The sequence below is a fragment of the Diadema setosum genome, chromosome 10 (assembly GCF_964275005.1).
Source record: "Diadema setosum chromosome 10, eeDiaSeto1, whole genome shotgun sequence".
In the NCBI taxonomy this organism is placed as follows: Eukaryota; Metazoa; Echinodermata; class Echinoidea; order Diadematoida; family Diadematidae; genus Diadema; species Diadema setosum.
The window spans coordinates 1,584,432-1,604,586 of NC_092694.1; the positions used below are offsets into that span (position 1 = coordinate 1,584,432).

Genomic DNA, 20,155 nt, shown 5'->3' on the forward strand with positions numbered 1-20,155 from the left:
TTTGTAAGTCCTTTAAAAGACAATTTACATCATAAGTCTCCTTTAGGTACTTAAAATCAAGTTATCTGCTTATATACATTGCCAACTACTATGCAACTTAGCACCCAATGTAAAGTAAATTTCCAATCTGTAAGACATAAAGAACAGCTATGACATATGTAAACCATGATCAATACTGACATACTGATATAAAAACATATGAAGAAAGTTTTTAATAAGGCAGAAAGATAATTTCCATTTATAACCGATTGTATTTTCACTTATCAGTTATCAATCAAAATGTTATGTTCATGTCACTACTATAAAGTTGTACGTTGTGCCTATCAAGAGCAACTAAAGACACTTTAAAAAAGTGATTAAGTGAACAGCCTGAATTTTTACCGCTTGGTTATGAATCACATAATCAAGAAAAGCTGCCAAGCTCAACTACCATGAGCTTTGAAATCTAACATCTTACAAGTGTAACACCAACATGAAAAAAAATGAACAAAAACATATGAAGAAGGTCTTTAATGAGGCAGAAAGATAATTTTCATTTATCACTGGTTGCATTTTCACTTATCAGTTATCAATCAAATGTTATGTTCATGTCACAACTATAAAGTTGTAAGTTGTGCCTATCAAGAGCAACTAAATACACTTAAAAAAAAGTGATTAAGTGAACAGCCTGAATTTTTACAGCTTGGTAATGAATCACATAATCAAGTAAAGCTGCTAAGCTCATCTGCCATGAGCTTTGAAATCTAAAATCTTACAAGTGTAACAACAACATGAAAAAAAAAATGAACAGCCTTAATTTGTTATAGCCTGTGAGCTAAAAACACAATCTAAAATTACACTATTAATCATCATTAGATACAATATATCAAGTTCCTGGCTACTATGCATTGCCAGCTACTATGCAATCTACACCAGGTGCTTACAAAGTGTTGCAAAATCTATGAGATGTGAAAGAAATTACAAAAAACAGTCATGAAGTTTTGGGGTGATAACTTTTTGCACCCCACAGTTCAAATTATTGGTTTCTTAACACTTTGCCAAATTCTCAGTTCTTCCGATTCCTGAGATTGAAATAAAGACAAAACGAATCAGAGGTGCTTAAAGAGTTGCTTTCCTGAGGAAAAAGCATGATCATAGTCAACCATCAGGTAGTGTGTACGAGCAACAGACAATCTGCTGCTAATCTGAGCTGTAGACTTTGCTCATTAGGTATACCTAATGCACTGTTCTCACACAGTAGCTGCAAGTGTATGGGAGATGGTCTGGAGGAAATGCATCTGTGGGATTTCTCCATTCAGATATCGAGCAGTGAGAAGTTGGAGCCTGTCATTAAGCCTCACATACTTGGGTTGCCTTACTCCTACAACCTGGCCAGCTTCGATCTGAAGGCGGATTGCTGTCAGTGATACATGCTTTTTTTCAGAGCATTGATGAACTCCCAAATGTTGGGGTGATACTTGGTGACCATCCTCGTGAAGGCATTGTGCCAGCCTTCTACGTCATTGTTTGTCCTGCGTTCCTCCCTATGAACATTCCACATGTCAATAGGGAAGTTGCCAGCCATCCATGTTCCTTATAAAAGAGAACAAAGTATGTCATAAGTCATGTCAAAGTCATAAGTCATTTACATAGCACTTTTTTCTCATCGTTACAAAGCGCATTACAACAATTACAAAGAGAGAGACAGAGAAACAAAAGCAATAGAAACATCTTCTTTGACAAAAACAAAAGTAACCGACTAGAATAAATGAGATATTCAACGATTTCTTAAAAGTATTTATGGATTGACATTGATCGAGTCGGCGTGGTAGTTTATTCCCTAGTCTGGGGCATATGAAGAGAAAGCACGATCACCAACAGATTTGCATGTTCTAGGGACGTGAAGTAGTAGATGCTGTGAAGATCTTGTGTCGATACTAGACTGATGGGGGCAAGGATGTCAAATAGGTACATGGGGGCTTGATTGTTGAGACATTTGTATGTTAATGTAAGTAATTTGAACTGGATCCGTTTTCTGATGGGTAACCAATGCAATTCTTTGATCAAGGATGAAGTATGAGTGTGTTTAGGTTTACAATAAAGGGTACATGCTACTTTGTTTTGAAGTTTTTCTCAAACGATCAACATTTTTACCAAAAGTGCCATTACACATGGAATTACAGCAGTATAACCTAGAAGTAATCAATGTTCTAACAATGGTGTGACATGTTTCCTTATCCACACATTTCCTAATCCTACCTACCGCGGTATTTTCCTAAGATGATAGTGACAAGATTTTAATTGATACAGATGTAATTTAATCATTCATATTCATTTGCTTATCAAATACATAACCTAGTATTTTGACAGAGTTCAAAGGGGACATAGTATGATCATCAAGGCATAGTGTGATGTCTTGCATCAATTAAAGTTTATAATATATATATATATATATATATATATATATATGTATATATATATATATATATATATATATATACTGATATTATGAGAGAATTAACCCTTAATGTGACACGTTCATGTACACAAGCATCCGATGGGCGGCCATGTGCATGTATACATGTACTTGCATACAGCAGACTGCCACATTCATGTATACTCACAATCATCAAACATTCATTGTTATGCCCATTGTGTAGTATGAATTGCTTTGTGCGCATGAGTGATTCCATTGTTCAATGCATGCACCAGTCCTTCACTGCTCAAAGCAAGTTTGTGTTTTGAGAAATTTTGGTGTAACTCACCAGATTATATATTACAATAGCATCAGAATAAATCTAGCACTGGTAGATTAATTCCGTGGCACTGGATTTTAAACTCAATGGGCACATTATGGGTTAATGTTCTCAGAATGGAAAATTAGAAATACATGTAAATGAAAACACAATGTAAAGCAAGCCTTAAAAAAAAATGTATACTTAAATATTTTCATGATACAAAACAGAATTAGTTTCAGTGAAAATGAGCATACACATTTGTGGAGAACTGTTTTTTTTTTTTTTTTTTTTATACCATGATAGCTGTCCCTCCAAAAAAATATAAAGTTCAAATACATGTATACAAGTAAACTGCGGACAAGAAATGCACATGTAGTTAGGGCATTTTAGAGAATTTCTGGACCATCTGTGAAAAAATTGTTTACCGATAGCTTTCTTCACCAATGTGTTCACTAAGGTGTCTACTAACACCGCTCAATTAGTTCCAACCCAAATCCTTGTGGAAAATTCTGGGGAGCCAATCAAAATCGAGCACCCGGAGGGGGGCGGGGCAGAAATGGAAATATATATATATATATATATATATATATATATATATTTAATATATGAGTGTGAGATGTCTAATTAGGGGTTTCTGGGGGTGCAGAATTGATTCCCACAATTACTTTTGAGTATAAACAACTCTCTGACCGTGAAATAGGCCACATCTCCTTTTTGCCCCCGCCGAAATACGTTAATATTGGTATTTTCATTCGTATCTTATTGGGTTTATTTAGTAGGTTTTTAAGGTGCACTGAAAATATTTGTGTGCGGTGGGAAGTAGTTGTTCCCATTTCCCTTACATCCATAACACCAAATATAATCATATTACTGTAAATAGGCTTTACTTATTAAATGTTTGATTCTCAATGATTTCGAACCAACATCCTTGTGGGGAAAAAAAAAACCCAAACTGTGGAGCCAGTTAAACCTATTAAAGCAACAAAAGGGTGGGGGTGTCAATCAATAGGAAGATTTTTTTTTTCCAGTATTAGTTTGTGAGATGTCCAATTAGGGGTTTCTAGGGGTGCTGAAAGGATTCGAAACATAAGTTTTGCGTCAAAAAATACTACTTGACCATTAAAATAGGCCACGCCTACTTTTTGCACCCTCTGAATCATGTATTATTGGTATTTCATACGTGCATCAGTGGGTTTATTCAGTGAGTTTTTTTAGAACACTGAATTGAGTTCTATTATTGAATTTGAGCTGTATCAACTCTTAAAACAGTGAGCAAAAAATACTGCAACATACCGTTAACTGTGCAATCCACTTCTCTTACTTCCATTATGCCACATTTAAAGGGGAAGGCTAGTAACTGATCAGTGGGAATCAGTGGAAATGCTGGGAGATGATTGTTCCAATCCTTATGGGATTCATTCAAGAGTTCATTGTATATCTATTGTTGTGTGAAAATGGTTTGCTTCAGAATGGTCTCATATTCAAGTAATGTGCAGTTTAATGCTTCCAGGTTAGCGTCCCTGGTCAGTGACGGAGCATTAATCTGCACATTACTTGAATATGTGACCGTTCTGAAGCAAATCATTTTCACACAACAATAGATATACAATGAGCTCTTGAATGAATCCCATAAGGATTGGAACAATCATCTCCCAGCATTTCCACTGATTCCCACTGATCAGTTACTAGCCTTCCCCTTTAAATCTGGTACAACAGAACTGTATTGAAACCTTGGTACTTTATCCTACTCCCCAACATCTCCCTTACTGCTCCCATCAGCTGTTTGGTTGATGTTCTGACAAGAGTTACCATGCCATTTGCCGCAAACAGAAATGCATAACTCCTTGCTTTTACAACTGCACTTCAGTGCGCTACAGTCCCTTCACAGTTTGCAGCTAACACACTTCAAAAAATAGTCCTTTGCGATGGGGTTTGTTGAAGGGACCGGTGCGTAACTTTGGTCCTCAAGCTTCCATCCATACTCCAAGACATCAAATGGTGGAGTTTACAACATTAGCCAACCTCTGGTTTGGAGAATAGCTCGTAGATGATGCTCCGCTGCAGCTTCTGTTGTCGGGTTTGATGCTCTCATCAGCAGCCCGCTTGGTGAAGATGTCAAATCTCAAGCCTCCATGTCTTTCGGGTGGTTCCCCATGGAACATGAGCTTAAATAATACACAGCCGGTTTTAATGATATCATCTTTCTTGCCTCGGATGTCCAGAAACACATCCATGGCCCTTTCCGCCTTGTCAGTCTCTCAGAGCTTGTTTACCAAAGTTGATTTACGAACCCAGAAATCGCTGACACTATATCGCAGCCAGAGAAGCTGTGCAAGAGTTCAAGATCAAACACTTTCGGTATCTCTCTGGGAGGGCCTCCCTGATCTTTGCGATACTACAAGATGTTTATTTTGCTCTTGTGAGGAAGATGGGGTGAATCAGCAAAACCATGATATCGGTGTCCTCCGCCCTTACCTCAACAGGAGAATATTTTGCCTAATCTAGATATATGCCCGGACTATAGCAGTGTCTGCATCATCGTGGCATTGCCGTACACTGATCCCATTTCTACTGAATTTCTCAGCAAGCAGCAGAATGAGCCGGGGCTTGTTGCTCTTGTTGTGGATGAACTTTTCTCTTGGAACGAGGCTTTGATGTCTGGGCAAAAGGGAATGTCACATCGTGCATTCTTTGTTCGTCTCAGGTGATCATTGTCCTTAGCAGAGCTGCCGTATCTACCAAAGACTACAGTGATTTGGAGAAACTGGCTCCCCATGGACTTCAAAAACTGAAGGTAGCTCTCGGAAATGCCCTTCCAGGATAGGTCAGCCTCCCGCTTGACGTTGTGCAGTATAGTCATCCACCATCAATAAACAGACTCATGCAGGGGGTTCTTTCAACGCTTTCCACAAATGCTTTCAGAAATCTTGCTTGGGCAGCCTTGTCTGGATTTCGCAACTTCTAGTCTTTGTCAAATAGAGACATTGGTGTTGGCGTCAACTGAAATCACAGACCTTCGGTCTTGATTTCAGGCAAACTGATGATGATTAGACGGTTAAAGAGCTTGAGTGAGTCAATAACTAGCTTCTTTCCATTGACTTTGGGTCCACTTCTAAGGATCTCTAATGACTTCACCTTTTGCTTTAGTTTCAATTGAATCCAGAACCGTTCGTCCATTCATCTTGGCCAGCATGGCTCTGCCAACCTGCTCTGCCTGATCAGCGTTGACTGGGTCCTCTGGAGTGCTGCTGAATCCTGTTGTAAAGGATACTAGGGTCTTCTTGTCCCATGTTGCATCGAAGAGGTCGATCTCCTCCAACCATCCGAAAATGGCGTTGACAGCATCTTCGTCATTCTTCATCTGGGCTCTTGTGACGTGCGTGTGGTCAGGTACCTCACGCTTGTTCATACCTTGTTCAAGTTCCTGGTGAATGCATGAGAAGTAGTTTAGCATCTTAACCCAACACCTGTGAGGAGATTCATTCCGGAAGCGTCCTCTGTTAAGACTGTTTGAGGATTTGGCCTAACCCATGAGTGTGGTTTCTATGGTGATTTTAGTCCATGTACCTGACCGCTCATGGTCTGAGAAACTGACTGCATGGTTTCCATACAAAGTGAATTTGGTAAGAGCTTGCCAAATTCACTGTGTATGGAAATCATGCACCCTAGCAAGACTTCTGTGGAACCCGTTGAATAAACCCCTGCACGAGTCTGGTGACGGATGGTGGATGGCTCTTGCGCAACGTCAAATGAGAAGCTAACCTCACCTGCTAAGGGCAATGCCAACAGATATCTCTATTTTTTAAGTCCATGGGGAGCCAGTTTCTCCAAATTAATGTGATCTCTGACGGATACGGCAGCACCACTAAGGGCCTTGATCACCGGACACGAACAAAGTATGCTTGATGTGACATTCTGATTCACCCAGACATCAAAAGCCTCGTTCCAAGAGAAAAGCAAGAGCAACAATGCCCATTTTATGTTGCTGCTTGCTGAGACATTCAGTAGAAATGGGATCAGTGTACGGCAATACCATGATGATACAGACACTGCTATAGTCCGGGCAGCTCTAGATGAGGCAAAAGATTCTACTGTTGAGGTGAGGGCTGGGGACACCGACATCATCTTTTTGCTGATTCACTCTATCTTCTTCACAAGAGCAAAAGAAACATCTTATGATTATAATCCCAAAGATAAGGGAGGCCCTCCCAGAGAGATACCGGAAGTGTTTGATCTTGAATTCTTGCACAGCTTCTCCGGCTGCGATACAGTGTCAGCAATTTCTGGGTTCAGCAAATCAACTTTGGTAAACAATCTCTGCGAGACTGACAAGGCGAAACAGGCCATGGATGCGTCTCTGGACATCCGAGGCAAGAAAGATGATATCATTAAAGTCAGCTGTGAATTATTCAAGTTCATGTTCCATGGAAGACCACCCAACAGACTTTGGAGACTTGGGATTTGACATCTTCAGCAAGCGGGCTGCTGCTGGGAGCATCAAAACTGAGAAATTACATGTCCCCGACAACATAAGCTGCAGAGCAGCATTCTCTACAAACTTATCTCCAAACCAGGGATTGGCTAATGTTGCAAACTCCATCATTGGATATCTTGGAGTATGGATGGAAGCTTGAGGACCAAGGTTACGCACCGGTCCCTTCAACAGACCCATCGCAAAGGACTATTTTCTGAAGTGTGTCAGCTGTAATTGGAGGGGGACTGTAGCACACAGTCGCCGGCCCTCAATTGTAAAAAGCAAGTTGTATAATAAAAAGTAAGGAGTCAAGTGTATTTCTTTTTGCGGAAAATGTCATGGTAGCTGTTGCCAGAACATCGACCAAACAGCTGATGGGAGTAGTGAGGGAGATGTCTGTGAGTAGGATAATGTACCAAGGTTTCAATATTGAGATACATTTCTGCTGGATTTAAATGGGCATAATGGAAGTAAAAGAAGAGGGAACGACTACTTTTGTTATTTTGCACACTTATGTTTCAGTGTTTTGCCAACTGTTTTTAGAGGAGGTGTAGCTCAAATTAAGTGATGATAGAACTCAATGCAGCATTCTAACCATTTCACTACGTAAACCCACCGAGATGCATATACACTAAAATACCAATGATACATGATTCGGCAGGTGCAAAAAGTAGGCGTGGCCTATTTTAATGATGAGGTAGTAGTTTTAACTCAAAACTAATGTTTCGAATCCATTCAGTACCCCCAGAAACCCCTAATTGGACATCTAACACGATAATACTGGCAAAAAAAAAAAATCTTCCCATTGTTTGACAACCCCTCCCATTCTGTTGCGTAGATTTAAGTGGCTCCACAGTTGTTGTTGTTGTTGTTTTTCCACGAGGATGTTGGTTCAAAACTATTGAGAATCAAACATTTAATAAGTATACACAGCAGTAATATGATTATATTTGATTTTATGGATATAAGAGAAATGGTAACGACTACTTCCAATCGCACACAAGTGTTTTCAGTGCACCCTAAAAACCCATTATATAAACCTAATGAGATAAGTATAAAAATACCAATATTTACGTATTTCGGCGGGGGCAAAAAGGAGGCGTGGCCTATTTCACGGTCAGAGAGTTGTTTGTACTCACCCCAAGAAACCCCTAATTAGACATCTCACTCGCTTATATTGGAAAAAATATATATTTTTCCATTTCTGCCCTGTCCCCCTCCGGGTGCTCGATTTTGATTGGCTCCCCAGAATTCTCCACAAGGATTTGGGTTGGAACTAATTGAGAGGTCGGTCGTGATTTGGCAAAAAGGTGTATGTCAGCCGTTTTACAGCGACTACAAAGCCGAGAAATCGACTTTAAAGTTTTGGCAGTTTCCTTGACCGTAGAAGCCACCTAAACTGTGCAACGCTCAGGGATTCAATTCCATGATTTAGTATACACTTCAAATTTCATTTCCTGATAATTTTCTTGCATCTAACTTTAAAGAATACTTCAGAATTAGCACTTTTAGCATGTTTAGAGACATACACCTTTTTGCCAAATCACGTTTACAGGGACTGCGACCCACGCTATTTTGGCAAAAAGGTGTATCTTCACTTACACCGTAAGAAATCATGCATTTAACTTGGCAAAAAGGTGTATGTATAGAGATACACCTTTTTGCCAAATCACGTTTACAGGGACTGCGACCCACGCTATTTTGGCAAAAAGGTGTATCTTCACATACACCGTAAGAAATCATGCATTTAACTTGGCAAAAAGGTGTATGCATAGAGATACACCTTTTTGCCAAATCACGTTTACAGGGACTGCAACCCACGCTATTTTGGCAAAAAGGTGTATCTTCTCATGCACCGTGAGAAATCGTGCATTTAAGTTGGCAAAAAGGTGTATGTATAGAGATACACCTTTTTGCCAAATTAAACGATAACAAAATATACCAGAGATTTTGTAGGGAGAAGGGTGTATGTGAGACCATTTCTAATCAAATGTTAACTCTTGACAATCTTTACTTCATTATTACAAAAAGATTTGAAAAATATCAGGATGCACAACTTGTTCATCAAACATAGAAAAATGTGCGCAAATTACAACTCACCCTAGAGTCTAAATATTAACAAAACATGGTCTCATGGATATTCATGGTTAAGGATTACAGCTGAAGAATTTTTCTTCTTCCTTCTCCTCCCTTTTTTTCCAAAAACTTCTACTTCCAATGAGATGATTCATCATATTTTTAGCTTTGTGCCCCTTTTTTTTTCGACAAAAGGTTCGTTTGTTTTCTCTACTGAATGCTTTTGCAAACAAAGAGGCAGTTGTTTGCACATCATGTATCTGTTCTTAAAAACGCAGTTATCATGCTGCTCCCAATTTTTGCAATAAATTCAATAAATGTGAAAATTCAGGTAGGATCATTTAACTGTTTGCATCCACTGAGCACTTTGAGCAGTACATCCAAGTATCATTTCCAAAGACAGGGACACATCTTTCTCTAGACCTTTGTGTGTAACTGCCACTAAATGTCTGTTAGGTAGCAGCCCCATACGCATAGCGTAATGGGTAGCCGATCTTACAGTCACACAGCACACCATTACACTATGTACTAACATAATCATATCCAGCATGTCCACACGGTACACAATCTTTCACGCCAGGCCTAACTATACACAGCCCAGTCGATGTACATGGTAATGTACGTCGCGACGTACCATACAGCGACTAAGCTGTGTATAGTTAGGCCTGGCGTGAAAGATTGTGTACCGTGTGGACATGCTGGATATGATGATCAATTTCGGTAAGTTTCATTGCGTACATTTGAATACTGATAGCATCAGATGTAGAGTAAATATTGAAAAGTATACTCGTTGAGTTTGAGGTGACAAAAATGATGTTAAGTATCAAAATTCAAAGCTATCGTAATACGATTACGTCGCTCTCCTAGTGGTTGGTGGTCGCGCGCGTACAGGCCTGTCGCGACTTACCATGTACAGCGACTGGGCTGTGTATAGTTAACTATGTACAGGCTTCTACATGCAGTGCACAGCACGGACAGTGCAGGATCACTGTCATTTTGAAGCGTAGAGAACTCTCATCCCACAGCCACACTTGCCGGAAAAGCTGTCATTTCAACAGAAATGCTAGATTTTACGAATCTGCGCATCTAATGGCATAGAAGTGGCCATAGAAGTCCAGGACAAACGTTAGATCTGAACTTCTAGATATTAGGTTCTATCTACTCACCGACTAGCAACAAGGAGAAACTTCTGCAGTGCAACGGGCTGCCAGTTTTAAGTCAGGAGCATGGCCCGCCACCGCACCGACCGGTGAAACGGTACACATACATGCCAGCAGCACGTATAAACAACAGAGTATATAATATACACAGAGTATAAAAGATACACCTTTCTGCCTTATCATACTTCGCAACTATAATTCATGATTCATTCGGCAGATGGATGTATCTAAAGATACACCTATCTGCCAAATCATGTAGTTCTCTATCCTGGTACGTCATTGTACGTCAAGGGTGTATGTAAAGATACACCCTTTTGCCTAATCAAAATCAGGAAAATTGATAAAATAATACAGAGATAGCCCCAAGTATCTCGGAAACAAATGATCGATGACTTACGAAAGTTGGTCACATGAAAATTTCGGCATCGAAAACCCCCCAAATGGTAAAAACCGAAAACATGATATTTTTTCAGACATACACCTTTTTGCCAAATCACGACCGAGGTGTTAGTAGACACCTTAGTGAACACATTGGTGAAGAAAGCTATTGGTAAGCAATTTTTTCACAGATGGTCCAGAAATTTTCTAAAATGCCCTAACTAATGGGGCACACCGGGCACATCTGACATGATACCAAAAGTTGTTGGTAGGTACAATTTAAATCTAAACAAAGGATGAATTCCATATCTTTATTGAGGTTTGTGCATGTAAACAATTCTTTGCCTATATGTTGCACTAAATGTATAAAAAGGAGTCATTGCTTGCAAAAATTGTTTTAACCAAAAGATAAAGCTCAAGCAAATTTGAAAATCTATTTGCCTAACCTTCCTGAAGGGCCAGTGGGGGGGGGGGGAGGGGGAGGAGGGAATCTGCCTTTGCACAATTTTTGATGCAATTATTTTTTTTTAAGAAGAAAAAAGTAGTTCCCATTTCCAAGCAACATCACAAAGGTGTTCATTAGCTATCACAGTATGAACTCCAACGCTCCAACACATAATACTTGCGCACCCTATGGGAAGCAGAAAAAAAAGATACAAAATATAAGGTTGCCATAGCAATACACCACTTACCCTACACAAAATATCTTTATGTTTCCATATCTCATGTCGATCAATTGTACTAACTTTGATGGGAATCCCTTCAAACATGTGGAAGTTCTTAATCCTTTAAATTTAAAGGATTAAATAACAAAATCTATGGAGTTGCCACCATGGCAATGTAACACTCAAAATTCATAAAAATGTCTTAAACCTTTGTGTACATCTATTTGATTAATTGTATCAATTGAATGGGAATTGAATTGCTTCAAAACTGGACGTTATCATATAGCCTCCTGTAGACTTAAAGTAAAAAAAAAAAAAACTAATATGGGGTTGCCATGGCAACTTACCAATCAACGATTATATTCCACCCCTGCTGTACACTCTGCCTACCTTTTCTATAACATTCATATCAAGTTTCCTAAAATTGGTCTTTCCTACTTGGAGGAAATAGGCAAAAACATTACTTTTAGACAAAGTTTATTGACTTTTAACCTTTGATGAATTCAGTCCAGGTTTTGTAAACTTATTTCACTTGTTCTCAATATTATTCCTGCCAAGTTTTATTCAGATTGGATTTTTTGTGACTGGAAAAGACATTTTTTCACTCAGTGTATTGACCTTTGACCTTTGGCAGATCTGGTCCAAAATCTAATCAGGTCATCATGGAATATCCCTGAGCCAAATTTGATAAAAATCCATCAAGGCGTTCTTTAGATATCATGGTAAGAGGAAGTAGGACAGACGGAGGGTAAGCTGGATGCACAGGATCAAGGAGGTATACTTGTGTGGCTACCCCTTTGTTCTCTCTTTTGTTAAACTAGACACACAAGCAGCAAAAACAGCCACACAAGCCCGACAGAATAAAAGGCATCTATTGCGTGTTATTGTCCCAAGTAGCCACATTGTATAATCTTGTTAGTAAGGACGGACAGACGGACAACCCCAAAACATAATGCCTCCGGCACCCTTCGGGACAGATCCACATAAAAAACGTGAAAATATGCATAAATAAGAGTTGGAATATACTTCAATTAAAGTATCAAAGTTTCTTCAGTATTTTTGTCTGTACTTCATATGTGGTGAATTTCATACTTTGTGGTCACTCCACGGCAAAAAGGGGGGGGAATAAAATGCTAAATGGATGGTTACAAGTGAAAATGATTGTTTGATTGTAAATGGCGCAAATGATTGTATTTTAGAGTCATAAAAACAATAAAGAAAAGAAATAAATGAAAAGGAAAAAATCTTCATTTAAATCAACCAAAAAATATTTTTTGATATCAGAAAAAGGCCACTATTCAAGCATCTTAAGCAAAAGCTCGGTTAAAGATACAAATGTTTAGTTTTTATACCCCCTTGGTAAAATGATTGATTGAGAATTGACTGAAAGTGAGATCTTACGATTAAAGTAATCAGTGAAATCGTCCATGCGTGCAACGACTGGTGCCTGCATTTGCAATGCGTTGACTGCTCCAACGACCTCCGCAGGAGGTAAGAATGCCGTTGCCATGAGGTTCCTGGAGTAATTCCGGACCCATGCCGTCAATCCCTCGTTTGAGGCGAGACCCAGCTGGGTTTTTTCCAAAGTGGGGTGCGTATATTTGTCGTTTGAGAGTTGGGAGTCGGAAGTACTTGTCCATTGCAAATAAACTTTCTGGTCGGCGTGACAAACCTGGAGGCCAAGCCAGGGTTTGATGACTCCAGCAGCTGTCTTATTACGTAAGAGCATGATAAGGATATCTGCCTGTGGCAGACCATTCAAAGTGAACTCAATTTTCTCTATCCTTTTTAAAGTTTTCAATTTTATATTCTATTGAGAAATTCTATGGTCATCCATTTTACATTTCGAACGAAAAAAATTGACCCGTAAATAACGAAAATACAGGAATAAGAAGGAGAGCATTGCCAGTTTTCCGGTGCTGACAATGTGTAGTGTATGCGTACACACACGCACACAATCGACCACCAGCTAGCTGCATGCATCTCTACATGCGCAATACTCAGTATGCCCTTACTCGCGCATTGATATGATAATCATTGCGATCGGCATTAGTTTTTATGTTGATGTACAGTTTAAAAAGTATGAGGATTCTGTGACAATCATGCTACAGAGATATAAAAGCTATCGATATTATATACAAACAGGTCCAAAATCAACACAACTACAAAATTTGTGAAAGAACTTCTTTGCCACTAAATACCTTGATTTCAATAAAAAGTACCTCAATTTGTTCAAATTTTATTTCCTGAAACACAACCAGACTGAGGTTCGTGTACGGCTATTTGGCAGTGAGTTACAACAGGGAGGTGAGACTACCTCCCTGGTTTCAATCAGCCTGCTGTCTGAGAAAGAGAGAGGGAGGGAGAGAGAGAGAGAGAGAGGGTGAGATGGGGGAGGGAGAAGGGGAGAGACAAAATGGAATGAAAATAGGTCCGGTCACTGCAGTACAGGCATGCTCTGTCTGCATACGCTGAATGTCTACACTCACACACACACACGTACACACACACGCACCATGGAGCTACATAGCCCATGCCAAAACCAAAACAATCTCCTCCTCTCGCGGTGCCCCCCTTCCCTCCCCTGTGGCGCTGTGGCGATGACTGATGCTTAGATTAGGCCAGGGTCAAGAAACAGGTGTTTTATATCTTTGGTTTTTAAGTCATTGATTGCCAAGGTATACACTGGCATTATTTACTGGGGTGTAGCCTCTTCAAACGAGAGATTTGCGTCATGCCCCACATCATTGTATAGTCCCTGCAGTCCAACTGCCTTGATGTTGCGATGCACTGCCTGACAAAAATGAAAAAAAAAAATCAGCCCTTCTGTTCTGCCTAAAGGGACACAGGATTCAAAACAAAAAAGAGCAGAATTGTATCAAATGTACTGCACATAATTCTGAGGGTAGCACAGAAACAAGCAGAACCGTTCACTTTTCATATCTTGGCACATCAGTAATTCTTTGAAATGGCCTTGCATACAGTTATTTATTTATTTATTTATTTATTTTATTTTGTTTTATTTTGGGAGGGGGGGGATGACACCAAGATCATTTACTTCTCTAACACAGGCAAGTCACTAGCAAGCAAATGCATAATATTGGATCACCTATGTGTTTTGAATAAATAGCATGCCTTGATTAATGCTTGTGAGTAATGTCAATACCCAACACTCTATGATGATTTAGGTACATTAAAACTGAACTGTAACACATTTTTAAAATCAACTAAAATTAACCATCTTGGGTTCATTCTTTCTTACTCTCTGCCATAAAAAACTATAGTTATCAGTGTTTTTTGCAATGATAATTATGCCATCAATTATGCCATAAAGAAAAACAAACAAAACTTTGTACCACAGCCAAAAGTACAAAGCGTCCTGCATTTAACTCAAGGCCAAAATCTGTGCTATGTCTTATTATTTGTCGCACAATCCTTGCAATCTGATTGGTCACTTACCATGTTAGAATTCTTACTGGCCACACGCGATATACACATGATAGCTAGGCAATATCGCGATGGTGAGAATCGATACTGACGATACCTTGTTATTAGTCTAGCAAGCAGACTGCTTCAATGGAAATTACTGCTTTTTTATATATGGATATGAGAATCTCTGCAATCTGATTGGTAAATTGAAGATGACACCATTTCAAAGTATCAAGCTACATGTACTTCTGAGTCTTGAGCCTTGCTTTCTTTCACATTCGAATGAATTGCACCAAGCTGAAAAAAAAATATTGCGTTTGGTAAAAAATTAGCTTTTTTATGCCTGATTTTTTTTTTCTTGAAACAGATCTAAACTGATGTAAATGGAGATCTTGTTGTTTTAATAGATTTTGGGGCCCATTCTATAAAACCGATAATGCACAAGTTTATTTTGTGGGTCAGTAGAAATAGTGTACATGCATTACCTTGGAATTTTGCCAGCACCCACTCAGCTGCGCCTCATGGGTTCAGCCAATTCAGAGACTGTAATTCGTGTACACAATTCCTCCTGACCCACTCAAACTTGTGAATTATTTGTATCTTGATGCATCGATGAGAGCCAACGAGACATGCCCCTGCTACCTCCCCCCCCCCCCCCATAAAATATATATATATATATATATATATATATATATGTATATATATATATATATATATATATACACCCGCTACAACAAAATGATCCTTAAGTCGGGCGAGGTCGATTATTTGAAAATTGCATGATATAATCCCCTAATCTTTCTGCTTTAAATTGATAAATTACACATTTTATAAAAATAATCGGCCGCGGAGATATAGATGTTTAAAAGAGAGCATGCCGAGACGTCTGGAAAATCACTGTTTCGAGAAAAGCGCCCTAAAAGTCTTCCGTTCGACGCAATCGCGATCAAGGGACACGCAAGTCAGTTTTCACCTCCGGACAATAGAAGGTTAGCCCTAACAACCCCCGAAGAGTTCATTCAAGCACATCAGCGTCGGCGTCTCCCCACCAACCAATCAGTGACCAGGAGGTGAGAAGCGGCTGAGCATAGCGCACCCCGCCCGCACGCACCAGTCGACTGGGCAGTGTGCGAGCTTCACGCTTCGGTTAGCAGCAAGCAACAAACTGACCAATGAGATCACTCTGGTCGTTGTTAGGGGCGGAACCTATCTGTGGCGCTCAATCCAAATTTTCGAACCAGTTTCTGCTTTGTTGAAACGCCAAAAAACATAGCTCAGAAAAGCGCTATTTTTTTGGTCTTTCCTTTGATCATTTTGCTTCAAAATTTCGACAGATGATAGAAGACGTGTTAAACTCCAATGATAAATCAAAATCAGAAAATCGTAAGTTTTGACCAATTTTAATGCTCTGACTTCAAACTCGATTTTCACGGCTTCGACAGTGCGCGACTTTAGGACCTTTTTGTTGTAGCGGGTCACATATATATATATGTAGTACACATCCAGTGTACATTAGATATCAATTATAAACAATTGCATGACTGAATTTTGATCTACAGTGACTTGTGTGACCTTTGAATCCCATGTCTGAATGCCTAAGGTAAAAGTTGGTATCTTGTTCAAAGTTGGAATTTATGAACATATATGGACACACACACACACACACACAAATGAAATACATTTCATATTAATAACAATGTTGCCATTACTTATTCTTATGATATATAGCAGTTATTTTAATGAGCCGAAGGGGTTTAAAAACAATGATTTAATTCCTGCTTCCGCCCTCCCCCCCCCAAAAAAAAGACAGTGACAATTGTAATGATAAATTACAACATTTACATCAAATATGAATACATGAAAAACAATGAACACAAAAATACAGCATGGAGTAACTGCTGAAAATTAAACACAGCTGTACCTGAGGGAATTTTGTCATGACAGCCCTCCTCAGTCCAGATTCAAAATCTGTCATGATCTTCTGAGGATTCAAGGCATTCTGAAGTTCAGTTGCCTTGTTCTTTAGCTGTCTGAACAGCTCAGTGTAGATCTGAACTGTTTTACCTGTTTGGTATTTAAAGTAGAAATTGAAGGAAAATGCATGTAACATCACACCATCATGTAACATCACAACATCATACATTTATTTCCTTGCATTAAATTTAGTGTGAAAAGAAAACATTTTTCTTCTTTTAAAGTGACTTTCAACAAAATGCACTGATACAAGTTTTAATTTTTAAAAACTATAGCAGACATACAACTTTATAGTCATAATTTTGGCATAACCTCTTTGGACCTTTAGGAGACACGACACGATCACGTTTACTGTGTCACAATAGAAAACGTACAGTTAAGAGACACGAAAAGACGTAAAGGAGACACGAGAACAATAGAGAAGAAAGAAGTGTCTCCCAAATGTGGATATATGTATACACAGGGTGGCCCTGAAAGAAATGACCAACAAAATCAAAATGTAATTTGCATAATGGCGTCTCTTTTTCCTACAACATGACACCACGATCAATGATTTTGATCAAAACATCTGGATTCTGGGACAATTTTGCTGAGTCAACATCTTTTTCAAAAATTGCTACATTTGACTCATGAAGTCACACGAGGCACAGAGAGATCTTTCACCAGGTGGCTTCCCCGGTTGAACTTAGCAGTCAAAGGATTTAACTCTTCCCATATCAATCTGTTAAATGCCATTTGAAAGCAAATATTTTCAGATTTATAAGTAAATAAAAAATAGCTCCTTCCATGTTACAACTTGGTCCATAAGTCAACATTTGAGCCCCCTTGAGCCTGGTAAGCAAAGGTATGATCAGGATTACAAGCGAGGATCTGGGCAGTTACTTTCTTCATTTTCAATTGTTAGCTTTCCTTTGACTGCTAGTATTGTATTTCTGGCCATTTTACATGTACATTTTTTTTTTTTTGTGGTGTGTGTACCCATTCTAAATCACTGCACGTTACAAACATTTAAAACACCTGAATAGTTATATGTGTATCAAACCAACTTCTAAATCATTGCACGTTACAAACATTTAAAACACCTGAATAGTTACATGTGTATCAAACCAACTAAATTGCAAACTCTTTTGGTTGAAGAAGAATGTGTCCAAGAGCAAACCCAAAGCCCAATTAAATCATCAAATAATGACTGGGAAGCCTTAGAATAGACAATTCTGAGTTATTGTTTTTATACTTTTCAGGGGAGTATAGGCAATCAACGGGCAAGTGCCATTAATCTGTATCCACATAATTCATTGCTCCAATAAAGCAAGTTGCATGGAGCTCCTGTTACAATGGCAAGGGGAAACAACCCCTTTTACTTGTTAAAATTCAACCGGTACCTGTTAGAAGAGCGTAGACCAGGGACAACTGTTTTCCATGTACAAATCCATGGATTGTGTACAGCTGCATAAATAGGGGAGGAGCCATTCCAAAAGTCCCATCCATGTAGAGCGTGTTGGTGGCACAGAATTGATGCAGGTCCTTCTCTGAGCAAAAGCAGATGATCCTGTTTCTGTTGTCTGGCAGGGTTTGATCAAACAGCACAAACTGGTCACCTGTGACAGTCTGACTCCAGGGTGCCACAAGCTGTAGATCGGCCAGCTCTCTTGGAAGTGGTCGTAGGTGTTTCTTCCTGCTGCGATATGCACTACTGGCTAACGATCTGGAAAAAAATAATAATAATTATCAAGCCAAGTAACCCACTCTTTCCAGTGCTTCCAATATATATATAATATCCTGAAATATTATACTCAAAACAATTTGCTGAACTGAGAAGTTGAAACAACTGTCAGAAATCTTATAGCCCTTCAGCAGTTTTTGGAGTTTTAAACGTTGCATTTACAAGTAGACTATAACTGAAGTCATCTGATCACTAAAAGAAGTACTCAACTGACAAAATACTAGTTCTGAGAAACAGGGCCTAAAGTCTTGAAATGTGTCTTGAAAACATTTGTTTTTGTTTTTGTTTTTGTTTGTTTTTACTCCGTATAGTTGAATGCTACTTAATGTACCTTAAGAAGATAAAGTTTGCCTAATATGAGGGTCGTAGCATGTATTTGATTGCCAATAATTAATAATCAGTATCTGGCAGTTGAGTTGAGGATAAAAGGTCCTATAAGCCCCTAGAAAGTAGCATTACTTATACCGTTACTGTTTTTAATTTTACCACTCTCAGTGGGCTTATTCAGTAAGCTACTGCCTTCTGGTTCATGGATACACTGTATTTGCTTCGAATATTTCTCTGTTAGGGGATTTTTCGCTGATTCAAATTCATTGTGAGATGCCATTATGGCATTAGTATCAAACATACAAAAGGCAATTAAAACATGACATCCAAATCTTAATGTAAAATTATCAACAGAAAAATATATTCCAAAGTAGGCCTAACCAATGTACTGGTACACTGAACTTTTACTCTGTGACCGCAGAGGTCTTAGTGTTAGTTACATGTACACAAGTGTACACCCAAAATAATCCATATGTATTTTGCAGCTTTGTTTGTTAAAAAAAAAGGTCCTGTTACTGTTAGTATTACTATTCAGTACTAGTACTAGTACTACTATAGCCCGCCAGCTACTAGTAACATGTTAATTGGATCGACCATTCACTTTTAGTTGTAGAATTCGCGAAGTTACTGTTACAGTACTATAAAAGTGCAACGTACCTGAATGGGGGTAGTGAAGCCGCTGCCGCTTGATTGTTATCCAACAACAAGTTGACGTGCTCATCCCTGTAAATGGATGGCACGGGAGCAAGTTCTGTTGCAGCTCCCTGGTTTATATTCGACTGCGCTCTCTCCACAGTCACGGCGTCCACATCAGGGAGGTGACTGTGCGGTACGCCCTCCCTGGGATTCGGGAAGGCCATGTGGCCTGCCGCTTCCGTTGTGATCAGGGTGCCAGAGCATGTTTTCCTATGCCGACATCTCCAATAAATGTATCCGTTCGACCTCCTCCTTTCAGTATACGAATACCCTCGATGTGAAACGCAAAATTTGCCTTTGGAAGTTTTAAAAACGTTCATCTTGAGCTTATATTGAACGTTTCGTCCGTCCAACGTTCTCCGGCTGATCGTACTGACAGTTCAGGCGCGCCCGACCCGGCCAGCTGCAAAAAGGGCGCGCGCTCTCGTACTTGATTCTGGCGCGCGGAAAAATTGGCAAAGTCATATTACTATAGGGCCTACTACTAATTAAATTTTCAAAAAGAAAAATGAATTAATAAAAGTTAATAATTCAAG

At 39.2% G+C, this 20,155-nt stretch overlaps 1 pseudogene; it reads right to left on the bottom strand.

The window, feature by feature from the left end:
• Positions 1 to 1,229: 1,229 nt before the first annotated feature.
• Positions 1,230 to 19,783, bottom strand: LOC140234134 (uncharacterized; annotated as a pseudogene).
• Between the last annotated feature and the right edge of the window lie 372 nt (positions 19,784 to 20,155).